This window comes from Crassostrea angulata, chromosome 2 (assembly GCF_025612915.1).
Source record: "Crassostrea angulata isolate pt1a10 chromosome 2, ASM2561291v2, whole genome shotgun sequence".
Taxonomy (NCBI): domain Eukaryota; kingdom Metazoa; phylum Mollusca; class Bivalvia; order Ostreida; family Ostreidae; genus Magallana; species Magallana angulata.
Window position 1 is genome coordinate 12,788,670 of NC_069112.1, and position 20,456 is coordinate 12,809,125.

At 33.6% G+C, this 20,456-nt stretch overlaps 1 pseudogene; it reads left to right on the forward strand.

The window, feature by feature from the left end:
* Positions 1–6,203: 6,203 nt before the first annotated feature.
* Positions 6,204–20,137, forward strand: LOC128173909 (uncharacterized; annotated as a pseudogene).
* The last annotated feature ends 319 nt before the right edge of the window (positions 20,138–20,456 follow it).

Here is a 20,456-nt window from a genome sequence, read left to right on the forward strand (position 1 = left end):
TTATCGCAAACGGCTTACTTAAGGGTGTTGTTCACTCAGGGGTTGAGTTCTCAAATTTGGATTGTTATAAAGTTCAATTTAATGAGTAAAATTTGTTTCAAACGCAAAAAGTATTTTTGAAACGAGTAAATATTGACAAAACATTCAATATTTTTATTTTATTATGGAATTAGGCTCAAACAAGAATAGACTTTTAGCCAAACAGAGAAAATTCGGTCTAAATTTTGCAAATTTTGTTTTCCACGAAAAAAAATTGGGCGGTACTCTAATATTAAAAGTTAAGATTTTATATTTTAATCTATATCATTTTGCATATATTCTGTTGGTTTTACCTCACTTATTCATTAAAATAATATAATGGCACATATTGCAAAAATATTGAAAATGCCTAAAAATGATGAAAGACGCTCTATCTCAAAATTTTAATCATTGACCTCTTATGAATTTTATGCCAACATAATAAGGTCAATTTAGGTAGTTCAATACTACAAATGTTTTTGTATTATCATCATTCAATTAAAAAAAAAGTGTTAGGAATTTAAAAACCGATAAGGGAAATTCGGACTAAATTTTTTTTTTTATTGTTGCTGAAATCCTAATGGTTTGTACCCATTTAGTGCCACTACCATTCATAAACTTTATTTTTTTTTTTTTTAGTGTATTGTTATTACAATTAAGGTAGTCCTATACTCGGCACTAAATGGGCTCAATCATTAAATGCTTAGCTTTATATGATAAATATACATTCTAGCAATACATATACAAAAGAAAATATGTATGTTTACATGCTAGTTTGTTTGTTATCACCTCTCAGACGGGTGTACCCCTTGTGAAAATTATTGACAATTATGAAATTTGACAGACGTCCGTTTTTCCTAAAAATAATTACCAATTTTGGGAAAATTAGAACTGAACATACAAAATAGAGTATAAATATTTATTTAAGCCATATCTCATCAATAATTTTGGCAAATTTTTGTAAGTAAGTACGCTTAATATATGGACCTGATGTATCAAAATAGAATACAAAAAATGCAATGCAAGTATCGCGTTTGGTAATTTTTTTACTATTTTATGGACTCAAACTTAAATTCATGGTGTTTATTCTATAGATTGACATATTAGAAAAAAGATTTGGTAAAATAAATTATATGTTGACGGATTACTTTTCACGCTATAAGCTCTAAACCAAGTCAACCCTGACGAAAACATTCGTAAAAATCACATTTTGCTACAGTTTTCTGCCTAGATCTGTCAACAATGCTAGATATCATTTAAACATTAATTAATTGACGATTGATTAAATTCGAAATAGCTTCTGTCTCTAAATTTAAACCGGTTTTAGTAAAAGAAAAGGAAAAATTCGGGGGGGGGGGTCAAAACAAAGAAGATATAAGCATACCTGAGATCCTGGTTAATTAGAAACTTCGTTTTTCATTTTACTTTAACAGAATCGAGTTTCTCAACAGTAATCATTTCTATATCTCATATAATACATATATTACCGTTCTAATTGCTTATTATTGCCATTGTTTACAACAGCGATGTAGAGCAAAATCAATACCGGGTATCAAAAACGCTTTGTAAAAGTCGAACCAATATTATAAAATCCGTATTATGACGTAGTGCGATACTCGGACTACTTTAAGAAAATCTCAGTCGTAGTGTAAAATTTATGAGATTTTTTTTTGATTTTTCCAAAAATATTAAATGGCCATCAACTCAAAAAGTAGGTTATAGACCTACTTTTTTGAAAGTGAAAAAACCCCAATACAATCAAAGGTCTGAAACATACAATGCATGGTTTTTCATCATCATCAGTAGATTTTTCTTTTTCATTCTGAGTAAAAGTCATCCTTAAGTGGATGTGAAATACATCTTTGAATTGATTACACAATTGTTTACATTTTTGCTTATCACACATGTATACAAGTCGTTCCTAATTAGTTAACTGGAAAATATGAAACATTTTTTTTATAGGTCGGAATAACCCGAAGTGGCAACACTTCAGTTCGGTTGCTGGATTAAAATTTGGCCCCCTATGCGCAGAATATTACTGTCCATTACTGTCCTAAACGCAAGTGCAGAGTAAAATGATCAAATATACAGGCTAACATGTAATGTTTTTATTTTAAAAAAAAGTACTTACAATCAAAAATATTTTTCGTGAAATGAATCCAGAGAATATTGCTCAGAAGTATATCAACCATTCGCCGCTTCATCAAAATCGATGTTGTCCACAATGTATTATGATGACGTCAGTTGACTTAGATGTAACAATTGACAAGAATGGGCGTCGTGTATTTTTTTATTGCAGCGTCAATTATAAAAATTAAAATATAGCTTGTTTCCAAAATAAAAACATGCGCGATCCTTTCATGTTCCATGTGAGTGAAATGGTATGTTTTTGTCAGTTACAAATAAAAGAAATTTGATTCGTAAACATCCTTTTATTCTTTACAATTCTATGATGTAAAATGGCTGGCACGGCACGTTTGTATGAGCAAACTATGAGGGCGGAAAGCACAAAAACATTCCGGTTAATTTTGTTTAAATTTAACAAAAAAGGTTTGCTTATACGTTAACCTTCCATTGCTGAAAATTGGAGGAAAATCGTATGTTTGTAATTTTTTGCAAATTAAATTAAAAATGGTAACTCCCATTTATTTTTATGATTCGGACAGTCGACCAAAATTTGAGCGCGATAAACAGATTAACTATCCACTCAATTCACCTTCTTTTTTACACAGTGTTTAGTCATAAGTCGACCTTTCACTGGTAAAAAATTGAAGAAAATTGTATGTTTGAAACATTCTCTATCGGAATCCTTACTAACAATTTTTTCAAAATAAGAATTACAAATCAAACTGTACAAACTCACAGCAGTATCCAAACATGCGTACAATAGTGTCCTAAATGTGTAGAAATGATCTCCCATTGAGAGTATCCAACACCTCTCATCTCAGTCTATTTGTAGCAAAGTCTCTTAAATGCGTCAACAATATATAGAAAAATTATATTTCAATGACACATAACAGGCATCTGTGCCATTTTATCTAATAATCCTACTTTAAATGACATATTCCCAAATAACCAAACCAATTCATATAGATATATAAAGCAACAGTAGAACACATATCTAATTTTAGATAAATTTGGCACAAATTAAATTTCAAATAGGTTCACTCTTACACATGTGTTGGCAAAAATTTTCTTTTCATAAAAGGATAATCGAAGGAGGGAACTGATCCTATAACTAAATACAAAACATATGGGTGCATTTGACCCATTATAAAATCAGATAGTTCATAACAAATTTCAGAACACGGGTGAGCAAATAAAAACGCAATGTAGTCATCACAGGACACACTTCCTCTGACTATTTGGGGTTTATCTGCCCCTTAACACAAGATGATTTATAATTCACTATTTTAACATTTAATCTTGAATCTGCTGGGCAATCATTAATTACGGATGAGAGGGGTAGATATAGGTAACTGGCTTGTAGAGCATGGGGGGGGGGGTTCTGGTGGATACTAAGGAGCTTCTGGAACCTTTAGGGTCTATGTTGTCTTTATTTGCATTCTTGTGAGATAGAGGGGTCATGATCTGTAATGGGGTTGGTGGTACGTTGTCAGGTTAAGAGGAAAGTTGGTTGACTGTCCTTGTGATATGCGACACTTCAATGGGCTCTTCCTCTTCTGACTCGGTGTCACTGGTATACGGCAAATTAAGCGTAGTAAGGGTAGGGGGGGGGGGGGAGATAGCACTGTGATCTTTTCAATTGTATGACGACTGTTGAATCTGATTAGCGAAAAATGTCCTTATCTGGCACCACTCTTCGTTAGCGGATACAACGAGATACTTTTGAAGCGAATTGAACGCACCCATACAAATGGAATGACCTGACATCCCTTGGAATGAACTGTTCCAAGGGTTTATAAGTCGGCTCAGCCGGTAGCTGAGGCAGTCTGGCTGAGAAGCCTGAGCAGAAGAGTAGAGGAAAATCTTTTAATAATCGGATCAATCAAAATACTCACAGTATCTTAGGAAAATTATATATCCCTTATAAAGAACCCTCGTATTTATATGCAGTTAGAAAAACACGTTACACTTTTAACCTATTTCTGTCGCAATATAGGTATACTAGGTCTCAGACTTCCACTGAGGAGTAGGGTGAGTATTTGAGGTTAGGAGCTTTAGATCTCTCACTGCTGGCGTGATTGGTATTGCGAGTCTGGTGTTCCTGTAATATGAGTTCCCGGTGCGATATAGGCTAATGTCGATTTGTGAACTGGTCCCTTTGACAAAGTTTTCTTTGCAGACAAACCCCCTTGTCGAATCGAACTGTTGAAGGATGCTACCGCAGGCGATAACAGCAGAGAGAATACCGCTTTGTAGTTGAGTCAATTCTCAGTATATGTTCCCGACTGGACTGCACTTTTTGCGACAGGAGTTTTGTTGGCATTCTTGAAGCGTCTGTGCTCTGTTTAGATCCGGTGGGACTTTAGAATTGAATCATGGACGAGTGCTGGAAAACCATGGGCTGGATAAGTACGGAAAACAGCAAAGGGGCCATCGATGGGTCATAGCTCTATACAGAATTGGATGTGTGAAGTGTCTCGGTTTTCTAGTCCTCAATTATTAGGGCAGTAGTGTAAGAGGAAAAGCATTCCCGCATAGTAAATGTAAGCTGTTTGTCTCGCTTCATAACGTCAGCAGCAAATGTGCTGCTAGTGGACTCAGGTGGATTAGATGTGGTCTGTTGAGTAGCAAAGTGTTGGACTTTTCTGGCTTTGTCCATATCAAATGCAAAGAAGATCTGTTTCATAAGAATCCTCACCTGTTGTCCAACATCGAGTCGACATTGTGTCCACATCGTGTGTCTTGTTTCCTGTTTACATCGTCGACATCGCAATGCTGATCGATATCGGGTCGACATTGTGTCTACATCGTACCTTTTATATCCTGTTTACTTCGTCGACATCGTCTATTTCCAAATGTTGATCGACATCAAGTCGATGTCGTTTATACATCGTGTGCCTTCTTTTCTGTTTACACCGTCGACATTGCAGTGTTGATTAACATCATGTAGACTTCAAGTCCACATCGTACCTACCTCCTATAACTTGTTTACACCGTCGACATCGTCGACATCGCAATGTTGATCGACATCGTGTAGACATAGTGTCTAAATCGTACCTCTTATAGCCTGTTTACGTCGTCGACATTGTAGATATCGCAATGTTGACCAACATTGAGTCGACATCATGTCTGCATTGTGTGTCTTCTTTCCTGTTTATATTGTCCACATCGCAATGTTGATCGAGTCAACATCGTGTCTACATCGTACTTTTATTATCCTGTTTTCATCGTCTACATCGTGTGCCTTCTTTCCTGTTTACATCTTCGACAACGCAATGTTGATCGACATCGAGTCAACAACGTGTCTACATCGTCGACATTGTCAAAATCGCAATGGTGACCAACATTGTGATATTCTTTGTGTCTTACGTTGTATATTTTAACTCGCGATAAAGACAATGTAAATTCGATATAAGTTCAACATCGTCGACACTGCGATGTCGACAATGTCGACGATGTTAACAGCAAAGAAATATTGACAATGTTGACGATGTAAACGCGATATCGGTTTTACATCGTCAGCGTTGCAATGTCGACAATGTCGACGATGTGAACGGCAAAGACATATTGACAATGTTAGCGATGTAAACTCGATATCGGTTCAACACTGTCGACGTTGTGATGTCGACAATGTCGACGATGTTAACAGCAAAGAAATATCGGCAATGTTGACAATGTAAAATCGATGTCGTTAATGTTTGAAGATAGTCTGCTCTTATCTTTCTATTTTGTTGTTTTGTTACTACCTGTTGATTTACTAAATAATCTTCACATGATATCTAAGATCAATGTATCCAGATATTGGGATTGTTAATAATAACGAACTACCAAAGTTTTCAGCTGATTTACAATTCCAAGTATATTGTTGTTTCAAGCAAGTTCTTTTTCTAATATGGTCATGCCTCTAAAAGCTAAATACCAAGGCGTAAACAATGCAGCTTCCTGCAGATATCTTGTCTCCATATCTGTCTTTGACAACATTAAGCATGTGTTGTAATATGTTCGTCCCAATGAGAAGTGGTACTTGGCTGTGTAATTACTGGTGGACGCAACACGTAATGGCAAATTTTAATGGCTGTTCCAGTGATTGTGGTATTCAAGTTCTTTGGAGATTAGCTTCGATGTAACCATAATATGGCAACTGTTGACCATCAGCGCATTCCACTTCTAAAAGTTCTCTTATTTGACTTACTTACTTGACTTAAGCCTTTCTCACTCCCTTGTGGAGCATAGGCCACATACAATTCTTCTCCACTTCTCTCTGTCCTTTGCTAGTTGGTGGATGGTGTTCCAGTTGTGTCCTTTTTCGGCCATTTCTTTTTCAAGTACTCTTCTCCACGTTAGTATTGGCCTTCCCCTTTTCCTCTTCCCTTGTGGTGTCCATTGGAGGGCTTGACAGGAGATGTTAGATCTGCCCCATCTCTTATTTGATGGGGTTCTAAATGACAAAGATGTTTTGTATAAAAATTATTGTTGACTGTTGAAACAGTAGATCCGGATCTTGTATAGAAGGTCAATTTCAGGTTGTTAATACACATACTTTTTTGTTGCAATTCTTGACCTTTATCAAGATGTGTTTTTAGACGGTGGCTATAAATAGCCACGGTCTATTGCTACGGTCCTGACTGGAAGAGTATTTCTCACGGGGACCCTAGCGGATAACGAACGATAACCCTGTTAGGTATGCAGTGTTTCACGCAATGTTTTATCTATGTGTCGATTTCATTAAGAAAGCTAATTTTAATCTTATCAGATATTTTAAGCATTATAGCTGCTAATCATTTTGAACATATATTTAAATAATTTATGAAATTGTTTTTTTTTTATTTTAAATGAGCCGTTACCCTGTCTGCTTACGCGGTATCGATAATTGATGCACCAACTGCCAGTTGTGACGTTAAATTCTGTATCAGGACTGCATAAACTATATCACTGCGATATTGGCTAAGAGATCTCACAATAATCGATTCTTGTTTTTTTATGATGCAAACAACTGTCAGAAACACACACAATTTAAAAAGGTTTGCCATTTCATTTTTCAGCAAGTATACTATATGCTTCATCGATAAATTCATTCATTTTCAACGCATTAATTTTAGTTGAGGAAGAATATTTATTTTTTTGTAGCTTATTCTAAAGAATTCACAACAGATATTGATAATGAATATTAGATAAATTACATTTTATTAAACTTCAACCGATCAATGGCACACTTTCTTCTACAAGTGTTCATGTGTTCTTTTAAAAAACAAAAAACTTGAAATTTACGATACAAATGTGTTTAATTTTGGACTATCCTGTGATTAACCTAATTTTGTAACCCACTCAGTCTGTAGAACATTAATATTATTACAGGCACCTCAATATTCATCAGACAATATTTACTACTGATGTTGACGCTTTATTTGCTGCTGACTTTCTCTCAAACACGCTATTCGATCGACCTCGGATTGTAAAATTCACGTGCAAATCAAGTCGCCATTTAACATGTACATGTATAAACAAACAACATTTTACGATGTTTCAAAGATTTTCAGTTCAGAGTTTTAGTAAGCAAATAAGGGATTAAAGACATGCTGTAAAATGTCTTATGGATTTCACGGCGTATCAGCTCGTGTATCTCTAATTTGCAGCAAACGCTAGCTTTTTTTGTGAGAATAAACAATCAGTTCAACTCATGCAATATTCCATATACATTTATGGTACATTGTGAACGGTAATGTAAGATATAATAATTTTGTTCACTTAACAGTTTCTGACGAATTTTTCACACTAAACTGAAATAACGCAATTTGATGAGCCAAGTACAATCTGTAACTTTAATCCATATGCACCCGTCTCTGCTTTTAGAGAACCTTTTCTTTGGTTTTGGGGGATTTTTTCGCAAACAGATAACATTATTTACATTTACATGTACGTAAATATCACCCCTTTTGTTCCCAAATAATTTTTAACTCGTGAGTAAAACTCTATTATGAGCTTTCTTCGACATTTGTTTCCATTTACAAATAGGCGGGCCTATATAAATGCGCCAGTTTGTTGCGACTCGCAATCGAAATAAGTGTCATCACTCAACGAAATGCTACATCGGCCGTAGCGTATACATCCATGCTATATTTGCGATAAATAATGAAACATGAAGGTAAAAAATGTGCTTCATAAATGCCTGTAATATTCTGCTTAGCAACAGAACTATAGCTTTCCGTAAATATTGCCGGGATTTGCGGACCGTATATCTATTGTATAGACTATAGTACATACAAAGAATAAAATGAAATTTATATACACAGTTGTACGGTCAGAAAAACATGCGTTTAACTTGGATTCTGTTTGTTTAGTGTTTTTAAAAAACTAATTTTGAATAATTAATCTCTATTTCTTGTAAGTTTTCTAGAAAATTTGAATGTTGCAAGTAAATTATGCGTGTTTAAGTGTACTGAGAAGCGATAAAATATACATGTGACTTTTCCAAATTCATTCAAATGATTTGAATAAATCTATAGCTAAATACAATTAGACTAATGTACTATAAAACGTTGATTAATGAAACTGCCGTGACTGAATATTGTATGATATTTTATTCTCAAACTTTTATTCACTTTCGTTGTGAGCAAATGGAAATAATCCACTACAGTCGAAGATAAAATATTGATTGACATACTACATGTATGCCCAAATAGTTAGTAAAAACCTGATAAGTATTTTATCATACTAAAGCTTTATTTGTTCTTGTTACTTTGAGAAATCTACAATATCTTTAAAGCACAAAAGTCCAATCCACACTTTTCAAAAGTTGTTCCCCTTTGCAGGGTCAACCCAAAGGTCAAAAAGGAAAAAACCAAAATTCCCTTCTTTATACAATTAAATAGTTTGGCGTACTGTGATGAAATCGCTTTGGATTTGATTTATTCATTCAATATGTGGTGGCAACCCACATATTCAATGAGTCAATCAAAATACATTTGTGTATTACCGAAAACGGAGTTTTAATATCAACTGATATAGATACAAACATATCTGGATACAAACATGTAGATACAAACTTCTATACTACAGAGGCTACTGTGATAAATCTATGGATTTTCCCCAAAAGATGACGATAAAGAGACACAACATTTGTAAAGTGTGGATTGTGATCACAACTACGATTTCCACAGAATTATCCATGCAGGTAGCTCACGACCAGTTGTGCGAGTAAGCGTTAGGTATTAGTACATGTATGAGACACTGGCTGTGGATTTTCGACAACAATATTTTACATACATTTAATATGCCACTTTCAAACGGCGCCACCGTCTAACAGTATTTTCAGTACTTTGATTTAAATTCTTTTGTTACTTTGTGTACGATAGTTGGTATTTTACCTTTAAGGTTAGAAAAAAATATTGCTAACTTCTTTGGAATGCTATCAATATTGGTGAGTTATCAAAGATTTTAAGGAAAATTAAATTAACTTCTAATGCTTAAATGTGTATCGATTTGTTTGTTTTAAAAATTATAAGTTTTCTTTCAATTTCTTGAGTCCAGAAAAAGCACATGACATCATTCATTGAAAACATCCATTGATACATATATTTGATGGTCAAATCAACTTCTTGAAAAGAATTAGTTGCTCCCAAAGAAGCAATAAAAATTAAAACATCCATTTAAAGTTTCTTTTCTCACTGGTTTTCTTTTATACAATTTGTTACCATTAAGCCTAACTGCTCTTGTTATAAATATAAGTAAAACAGATTCATTTTGTTTATCTGTATTTAAACTAGAATGTCCCAAGCAAGATCAAATATATCATAACAAACTCTATGCCTAAAGAAAACAATTTTGGTTTTGATCATTGTAAAGATAAAAAAAGCCCTGGCATTTAGTTTATATTTTTTACAATAAAAAGGCAAAGAGGATATTCAGGTGGAAGACACTTCTTGCATTGACCCACCATTCCTCAATAGTTCTTCCGGTGGACAAGTTGCTAGTATGTAAAAAATACTAGTTTATCAATAAAACACATGTGAAACATGAACTTCCATATAAGTCATTATGTCCTTTTTTCTCGTCAATAAAGGTAAAGAGGATACTCAGGTGGAAGACACTTCTTGCATTGACCCACCATTCCTCAAAAGCGCTTCCGTTGGGAAGTTGCTGGTATGTACAATATCAGTTTATCTAAAGAAAAAAAACTCTTGTGATACATGTTCTTCTATGAACCATATAAGACATTTTGTCCTTTTTTCTCGTAAATAAAGATGAAGAGGATACTCAGGTGGAAGACACGTCTTGCTTTGACCCACCATTCCTCAATAGTTCTTCCGGTGGACAAGTTGTTAGTATGTACAATATCAGTTTGTTTATTTTTATAAAATTATTGTGATAAATGTACTTTTGTTAACCATATCAGACATTTTGTACTTTTTTCTCTTCGAAAAAGGTAAAGAGGATACTCAGGTGAAAGACACTTCTTGCATTGACCCAGCATTCCTCAATAGTTCTTCCTATGGACAAGTTGCTGGTATGAACAATGCTAGTTTATCCATAAAATTCTTGTGATACATGTACTTCTGTTAACAATATAAGACATTTTATCTTTTTTTCTTGTCAATAAAGGTAAAGAGGATATTCAGGTGGAAGACACGTCTTGCATTGACCCACCATTCCTCAAAAGCGCTTCCGATAGACAAGTTGCTGGTATGTACAATATCAGTTTATTAAAAAAATTCTTGTGATACATGTACTTCAATCTGTTTACCATATAAAACATTTTGTCTTTTTTTCTTGTCAATAAAGCTGAAGAGGATACTCAGGTGGAAGACACCTCTTGCATTGACCCACCATTCCTCAATAGTTCTTCCTGTGGACAAGTTGCTGGTATGTACAATATCCGTTTTTTTTTTATAAAATTCTTGTGATGCATGTACTTCTGTTAACCATATAAGACATTTTGGCTTTTTTCCTCGTCAATAAAGGTAAAGAGGATATTCAGGTGGAAGACACTTCTTGCATTGACCCATCATTCTTCAAAAGCGCTTCCTTCTGAAAAGTTGCTGATGTGTGCAATATCAGTTTATTTATAAAACTCTTGTGATACATGAACTTCTGTTAACCATATAAGCCATTTTGTCCTTTTTTCTCGTCAATAAAGCTGAAGATAATATTCAGATGGAAGACATTTCTCTAATTGACCCACCATTCCTCAAAAGCGCTTCTCGTGGACAATTTGCTGGTATGTACAATATCAGTTTATCAATTAAACTATTGTGATACATGTACGTCTGTTAACCATATAAAACATTTTGTCCTTTTTTCTTGTCAATAAAGGTAAAGAGGATATTCAGGAGGAAGACACTTCTCGAAATGACCCACCATTCCTCAAAAGCGCTTTTTGTGGACAGGTTGCTGGTATGTACAATATCGGTTTATTTATAAAACTCTTGTGAAACATGTACTTCTGTTAATCATATAAGACATTTTGTACTTTTTTGTCTTTTCAATAAAGCTGAAGATGATATTCAGATGGAAGAAACTTCTCGAATTGACCCACCATTCCTCATTACCCCTTCCTGTGGACAAGTTGCTGCTATGTACAATATCAGTTTAATAAAAAAACTCTTGTGATACATGAACCTTTTTTAATCATATAAGACATTTTGTCATTTTTTCTAGTCAATAATGGTGAAGAGGATTGATGGACGACCTATTACATGTAATGTGCTATATGATGCAACTGAAATTAAAGGTAAATCACCCCACCATTGATTATTAAGAACTAAATTATAATTTAAGGCCCTTGTTCTTGCATAGCAGAAGAAAACAATGGAACCACTGGTAGTCAGCTTGATGACATTCATATAATAGTGTCGGGCAAGTTCACTCTGGCAAAAAAGGTAAATTTCGTAAACAATCATTTAATAAAAGTTTTTTTTTTGGAATTTTGCATTATATTAGGATATGTTTTATGCATTTAAAGATTTTCTGAAAATGTCATTTGATCTAGTTACCTAAAAGTCTCATGTATGATATGCACCAACATATAATACGCACCCCAAAGTTGGGTTCAAATGCTGAAATTACTGTTTTTCCTGTGTATAATATGCACCCCCAAAAAATGAAGACATTTTCGAAAAGTCATTGTTATTAATGTGTTAATAATCAAAATGCTTAAAAGTAATAATGTTTGCAGATCTAAACCAGACAACAGCAAAAGAAATTATTAATTTGCATAATTAAAGTCAATTTTTTTATTGTTGTTAAATAAACACTGTGAAGAAACAATTGTACGTGGTATATCTTCATAATCAAACCGAACAAATGATTGCTGTATTTTTAACAGTGTCTGTGCAATATTACATAATAAGGTTTAACTGCTATTGGGACACACAAAAAAAATAATTTAAATAAAATCAAAATATTTGCTGATCTTCCTGCACATTAATAACCTGTTAAGTCCGACACAAGACAGGTGCATGCTACTGACACTGGAAATTGTTGAATAAACGTTGACAACATGCTGAGTCAACAGGTGTTTGGTAACATTATGGCAAATCCACTGGCGGGAATTTGTTTGATGTAAGGAACAGTGGTCAGAGTGGATGAATATTTTATACAAGGAAATAACACGGTCACTTAATCCATCGTCCTCCAGGTAATTACAGATTGGTGATATAAAATCAGAGATTTGTTCATGTACATTGTCACATTCATTATAACCATTTAACACCGAGAACCTACTATTCAAGTCTCCGACAATCATTACTTTACCTTTTGCGGAGTATTTAGCAATTTGATTCTCTAATTCATAAACAATATCACAGTTATTTATTTAAATGCACTCCACTTCTTTAATGGAAAGATTGCTACTGACAATTGAGTTTCACACCTTTTCACGTGCCATACACTCATGAGTAGTTTGTATAAACATTCTGAGCCGTCAAATTGCATTGAAATTTACCAATAGTACTGGGCAGACAGAATTTAGACGCGTATTACCTCACGTGGCTTGGGTACCTGTAAAGTGTCATGTTTGATTACTGCAGTTCTTTTTCAAAGTTTATGTAATAGGAAGTTTGAAGGTTTTGCACAATTCTTGTGGATAATTTAATTATTGTATTTAAAGAAGTCGTAAAAGAACGAATTGTCTTATGTATGTCTTTTGAGATTTAGTTAAATGCATAAGTTGAGGAAAAGACCCCAAAATGAAAACATGTCTGCTAATTGAAAGTCTGTTGGTGGATCATGCAGTTTTGTAGCGTACTAATAATTAATTTAACCTATAGCTACAGTCGGCTATTATGATAGACCACATAAAGCTATACATGCTATAATTTTCGTCAGTTTTGGATGACAGTAAAAATGTATGTGTTTGTTTCCTCATTAAAGTTACCTTTATTCTGAAAATTACAATGGTGAATATCATCTTGTTACAAAGATAAAGATATTAATTGTTTATTTTCTGGCAGAAAAGTAATGCCTTTTCATGAATATTGGTGAAGGAAGAGTGAAACCGGCCTCCGTATGTACGCGGGAAATTAGATGGCCTTTCTTGTTTGCTTAATAATATATGCATCTGGATTTTGTATATGCTTAACAGTGGTTAATTTGAAATAGAGTCATGTATAGTAAGAAAGTATATGCATGCTTTGTTTTCTTTTGTTTGTACTCGTATATAGGACAAATTTATGTTTCAAAGGAAATAATTGCTATGGTTCCCCGAAGAAAATTAACTCCTCGAGTTAAATTCCTACAATAATTAGAGTTTTTGCAAATATTTCAAATATTAAACACACAAACATATTTACAGGTTCATGTTCACTATATGGTTGAAATTTAATGACTTATTCAAGATTGCTGTTGTACTTAATGATCATCGAAGTTTCAAAGGTCTACTTTTAACTGCATCCTGTGAGGTTTGAAAAACCTCCCACAGCTATTTACTAAATAAACTTCAACAAGAGCAATGGAAGCTAAGACTGAAAGATACCCTGCTTGACAGTCTTTCCCTTTATAGTTAAAGGATAGCAGAAAATGAATAAATACTTGAATCCTGTATTTTCTAGTAGTCCAAACTCTGTACTAAATTTACAACACCAATATATTGAGAGAGAAAGAGAAAAATTTCTTTCAACATAACCATTTAATTAAATAATGAATATTTTAAAAGTTAAACAGGATTTCTAGTTTAAATACATATGTAAGTTACATTGGTTTGCTACAGTAGCTTTACATTTTAGACCGTAAAGTATAATACGACAGTAACTTATTGAGAGAGAGAGAGAGAGAGGAGAGAGAGAGAGAGAGAGGGAGAGATTGGGGTTAATGTTGGAAGTGATTTTCAAGCTTCCAGAGATTATGGTTGAACAATGCATTCACATTTGCTTTTAAAGGTTCATTTATGTCTTATATACACTTGGAACACAGCTAGCAGAAAGGGATGGGAATTTTTAGCACTTTTTAAAACAATAGATTGTTATGATACTTAGATTATCCTGAGGACATTTTTGTTGTTGACACACATTTTTCATAGTTGAAAATAAATAAGCATAGTGATGGAAAGAAATGCCTTTCAATATCAGCATTACACTAAATTTTGGAAAGTAATGCATGATAATATCATTCCTTGTAATGTTAAAATTTTGGCATTACACATTACTAGCATTACTTAAAAAAGCATGCAATGCATTGCACTACCATTAGATTTAGCATTATTGCAAACCTTTTTGTAAGTTATGTGTAATGTATTATATAAGTTATTTTAGCTTGTCAATTAGCTCACCTATATGTATTCCAGAGACAGTTGTTGCTCTGTGAGCTATGTGGCCCCTGGGCCTCTCAATTTTTTTAAGACCAATGTTAGTGTGCACATTTCAAAAAAAAAAAAGGAAAGAAAGTAAAATTGTTTTTGTAATATTGTGCTTTCTTTTTGTAGAGAGAAATTTGCAAGTTTTTCCGATTTTTCAAGGAAGTGGCAAAACGTCATATGAAATTCAGCAGGACCATTACTCAAGTTGTCATGAGAGTTCTAAATCAAAAATAGAACAATAAATCATTTTTATGTGACAGAAAATATTGAATTTTCGTTTTTACGAAAAAATAATATTCTGTTTCCCTTTTTATGGAAAAGTTGATAGTATCCTTCCATATTTCTTTTCAAATAGCAAAAACTTTATCTGTGATCGAACAATGAAATATATTCAAGGCATTGCACATAGATGTTGGGTATTGAGTAGTGAATGGTTGTACAAGTCGTTAGAAGCAGGATTTTTGCTGCCTGAGGTATAATAAAAGATAATCAACACTCATTATCTTATTTTATATATCTCGCACCCCTTTGAAGTTAAATATTTTGATTTAAGATTTTTCCTTTATACTAATTTCAGGAGAATATGTGATCCTGGAGATACAGTTTCTGGAGAAGAAGCTATTGGACCAAGGAATCCAATGTCAGCATCGGAGGCAGCAACGGGAGTGTTGCAGGCAATGTCCGTATATCTACATGGGTTTAATGAAAATCAAAAATATTTAGGGGTAGGTAGTACTACGATATAAGATTTTATTTGTTTATTAAGATGAAATCGGGGGAAGCTTACTTATGCTTTACCAATGACATCAGCGTCCGAGCTTGGTTATAGTGTTTGGAGCAGGTCTAACATCAAAGTTATTACAAATGCATATGTGGATAATTATATGCTTTCAGCAAATGAATGCTATGATGAATCAAGTTTCATTTTCATTAGCTCTTAAACTCATTAGAATTGCAAAAGTCATAACAAATTACATTTTAGGTTGTCTATTGCACTTTGCTATAAACATGTTTTTTTGAGTACGATGTTAGTGTAGCTTACCCCTAGATTAATGTATTGATACTAGAATAGGTAATTTATTAATAACCAGATATTGCTGACCTTCTTTCATTTAGCTTCAGGTAATTATATGGGACTAAAAAAGCAAGGTGGAGAGACATGTGACTTAGTAACATTAGTTTCAGATTGTTGGCACTTACTTTCGCAAATAATCTTTGGTTGACATTTGTTGCCAAGTATTTCATACCCCAAGTACTTTTTAAGGAACTCATTTAAAAAAAATGTGAAAAATATTAATATTGCATGGTGTTCCTCATATATTTTGTGCAAATGGTGGCTCTATACATGAAGTACATTGATGCTGATCACAAAATGGCAAATTGAACACTTATGTATTTCAAAATATTGGGCCATTTAACAGGGCAATTATACAGAGTTTAAGTATCATACAAGTTTATAATCAAGAAGTATTCACTGGCAGCTAATTGATTTGAAAAAAAAATAGTTCTAGGTATATAAAACCACCTGAAGATATACAAATTGACTTCACAACATTAATGCAACTATTATTCTTTTACAGAGGAAGTTGAGGACCTCATTTACTGTAGTGGAGGACAATTATTGAATTCATTACGCCCAAACTTGTCAAATGCTGTCATGTTAACATCGGAGGAAACAAAATGGAGGATGTTTCTGAGCTAGATTTTAAGTACTTTTGCTGTAAGTAGTACACCTTTAAAAATACAAGATTTGATACAGCTACATATTTTCCTTGTCAATCATTTTGATATTCGTTACAGATTTGGGTCTGTAGTTCACTAATCATTTCCTTTAAATTCAGGTTGTAAACACATCTATGGTATTTCAACGGCAACATTGTCTTGGCTGATGGATTGTATAGCTGAGCAGAAGCTTCATTCCCCATCAGACTATTTAGGTATGTTGTATATAAGTTCCCCTTAATGACATTGAATAAGGAAAATCTTTTACTTTGACCACATCATAAACATATGAGCGTAGTAAATACAATTACTTGTTTGTTTTGTAAAGTATGATATTGTATAGTATAATATGATATTGTATTGTATCCTATGATTCAGTATTGTATTGTATCATATAATGCACTATTGTATGAAATATTTCGTAAGATATGATACAAGATATATTAAATGTGAGTTCTCTGATTATCCAGATGAGAGAGATTATGAAAATGAACAAAACAACAACAAAATGTTGATTTTTATACATTGAGTGTAAACAGTAAAATAAATAAAAGAAAACTATTTGTACTGTAGAAACAAATAAATTTGTTGGGTTTAAATTTTTTGGTGGGATTAAATTTTTTTTGTTTTTATGAACCAAATAGAATTTTGTTGGAATTTATTTCATCATATCATAGTCTCTCAAGTACTGTAAAATCTTTATATTATGCGAGTACTTAATTCCGCGATCTCACGGTTTCGGATCAAATCGCGAAAATATAAAATCGTGAACACGGAATTTCCATCCTTATTTCTTATGGTTTTCAACTCTTAGAAAATTATAGCAAGATTTTAAAATCCACGTAGGGTGCTTCTTGCGATTTTACGTGGATATTAAATGCTCGCGGTTAATTAGGAATCTACAGTATATATCGCATATCAACTCTGTATTTATGAATGCTTAGGTTAAAAAATTTGTCATGGATTTAATTTCGTTGATTAATACTACAGTACCGACCAGACCCAAACCAACAGAAAGTAAAAACCAACTAAACCCTGGGTTTACTTTCTGGGTTTACTCCGGGTTTACTAGAGTGGACCAAGAGTAAAACCCAAAGTCTACCCAGAGTGGACACAGAGAGTAAAATCCGATCAGACGTATACCCCTAAAGCTGAAGCTAACTGTGTATTCAGAATAAACATGGGGCAGGAATTACAGGTAATACGATAAATGACCATTCTGCTTCACACTTCAGTGCACGCAGTTGACCCCAAGGGCAATTCCCAAGTGAACCCAAAGCAGACCCAGTGTAAACCCGGGATTGAGTTGGGGTTTACTGTGGTGTTAGGTTCGGTCTGATCGGTACTGTACCAACGATAATAACAAAACTATATCCCTACCGAATATTTCTGCTTCTACAGTATTTATGTTATTTAGTTAACGGTGATTAAAATAAGTTAGACATCTAAAATTCCATCATGCAGTATAAATATTGAGACAGAATATCTGATGAGACAAAAACAGGAAAATAAATTGAAAATTAAATGAATGTATTTAATTTTGTAGCTGCAGGTGATGTTGAGAAAAGGGCTAAAGAAGACACACCAAATAATGAAAACTCTGACTGGAATCCCAAGAAAGATGATGGAGATATTGGAAAGGATAGTGAAGAAATACAGTGTTATGAATAGGCTGGCACCTATGCTTATGATGACAGTAATGAGAATATGGAAGATCAAGACTGGATTCCAGGGAAGAAGAAGAAGAAGACGATGATGATGAGGATGGAAAAAAACAATGAAGATAATGATATAACAGAAACTGAAGATTAAGTTGAGCATTTGTTGTTGGAATGCATGAAAAGAACAAACAGGACATTGCACAGGAATGGATCCCTTGAACCAGTAACGAAGATGATGACAATGATGATGATATTGAAAATGAAGTCGTTGTTCCCAATATTGGTGTTACATGTAACAACAAAATTTAGCTTCAGATGACTAGACAAAAACAACAAAAGGGCGTAGTGCAAAACAAAATATTTGTTATTATTGCGAGAAACCATATAGTAGAATTTCTAGACTTTTGATTCAAGTGCATAACAAAGAAAAGGGAATAGCTAAAATTCTATCACTTCCAAAAAAGAGCAAGGAAAGGAAAACATTGTGGAAAGAGATTGTTAAGAAAGGAAACTACAAGCACAACTATAATGTTATGAAGAATGGTAATGGTGAGATAGTACCAAAATACAGGCCAAAAAATACAACAAACAATCCAGAACCAAGGAATTGTTTTTCATCTTATGCACCCTGCGAATTCTGTTTAGGTTCGTACAAGAAAACAGACCTATGGAAACACCAAAAAAAACTGTGAACTTAAGAATAGTGAAAAAAGAGGTAAAACAAACTCAATTCAGATGGGAAAACTTCTCCTACCAGTTGTCGGAACTAGCAAAATATTCTATGAGAACATTTTCATCAAAATAAGTGATGATGCTGTAAAACATGAAATCCAAAAGAATCCACTAGTTCTGCAGTTGCGGAAACGCTATATGAAAAAAATGGAGCCAATCTCCATCAACACCAGTACATAACACTGTCAGATCAAACAGAAATAACATCAATTAAGACTGCACTTAATCCAATCAATTGGGACACCCTTATTCTTAGTACAAAAACCTTAGCTGGCCTTGATGAAAAAAAAAATAACTACAAGACTCCCTCACTTCCTTTAACGCTAGGTCATAGCTGAAGTAAATGTGCCAAAATCCTAAAGACAAACGCCATAGTAGAAGAGAATGATGCTGACTTGGAAGAAAGAATATCTGCCTATGCTTTAGCAACTCTGTATAATGACAAATTCAACAAGCCACTACTAGTTCCTTTGGCAGAGGATGTAGTTCTTTTAAACAACTACCTCTGTACAACTGCTGCATCCCTGAAAGAAAGTTTGAAGAATTGAGTCGATGAATCCAAATACTCAGAGCTCGCCGAAGTCTGTTTGGCGCATATCATATTATTTAACAGAAAGAGAAGCGCTGAGGCTGCTCGTATAACAATCAAACAGTACAACGAAGGACTGACCAACAAACCCTTGAACAAGGACATTGAAAAATATTTGTCCAATTTTGAATGTGAGCTATTGAAGAACCACACAAGAATTGAAATCAAAGGAAAAAGAGGATCAAAGGTACCAATTCTTCTCACAAGCACTTTGAAAGATTAAGTGACAATTCTTCTAAAAGCTAGAAAAGCTTTGAAAATAGACCTTGAATTCATTTTCATTACACTTAAAAATTCAAAACCGATTAGAGGATCAGACTGTTTAAGAAAATTTTAAGAAAATGTGTATATTATTAAAATGTTAGATATATAAGCTGTTACAGTTATGTAATGACATTTTGTGTCTTTAAGTCATTTTTACAATATTTGTATAATTGTCTGTGCAAGGAATTTCAATTTGTACAATAAGTAAAGAATTCTTATACATTTAATAAATGTTCATTTTTGTAATCTTTGTTGGAACTTAATGTAAAGGATCTCTCTCTCTCTCTCTCTCTCTCTCTCTCTCTCTCTCTCTCTCTCTCTCTCTCTCTCTCTCAGACTGATGGATTGACTGACTTTCACGAATCTAAAGAAGTGCATTGAATATCATAAATGAGCAGCTAATGATAAAAGAAACATGCAGTCAGGGGACACGTGCATGAAAACCAAATGTAAACCATGTAAATGTGCTTACAACATACAGGTATAAATGTTATACAATTTGCATGCGAATACATGTATGTTCTTTGTAAACACATTCATTATTAAAGGCATGCAT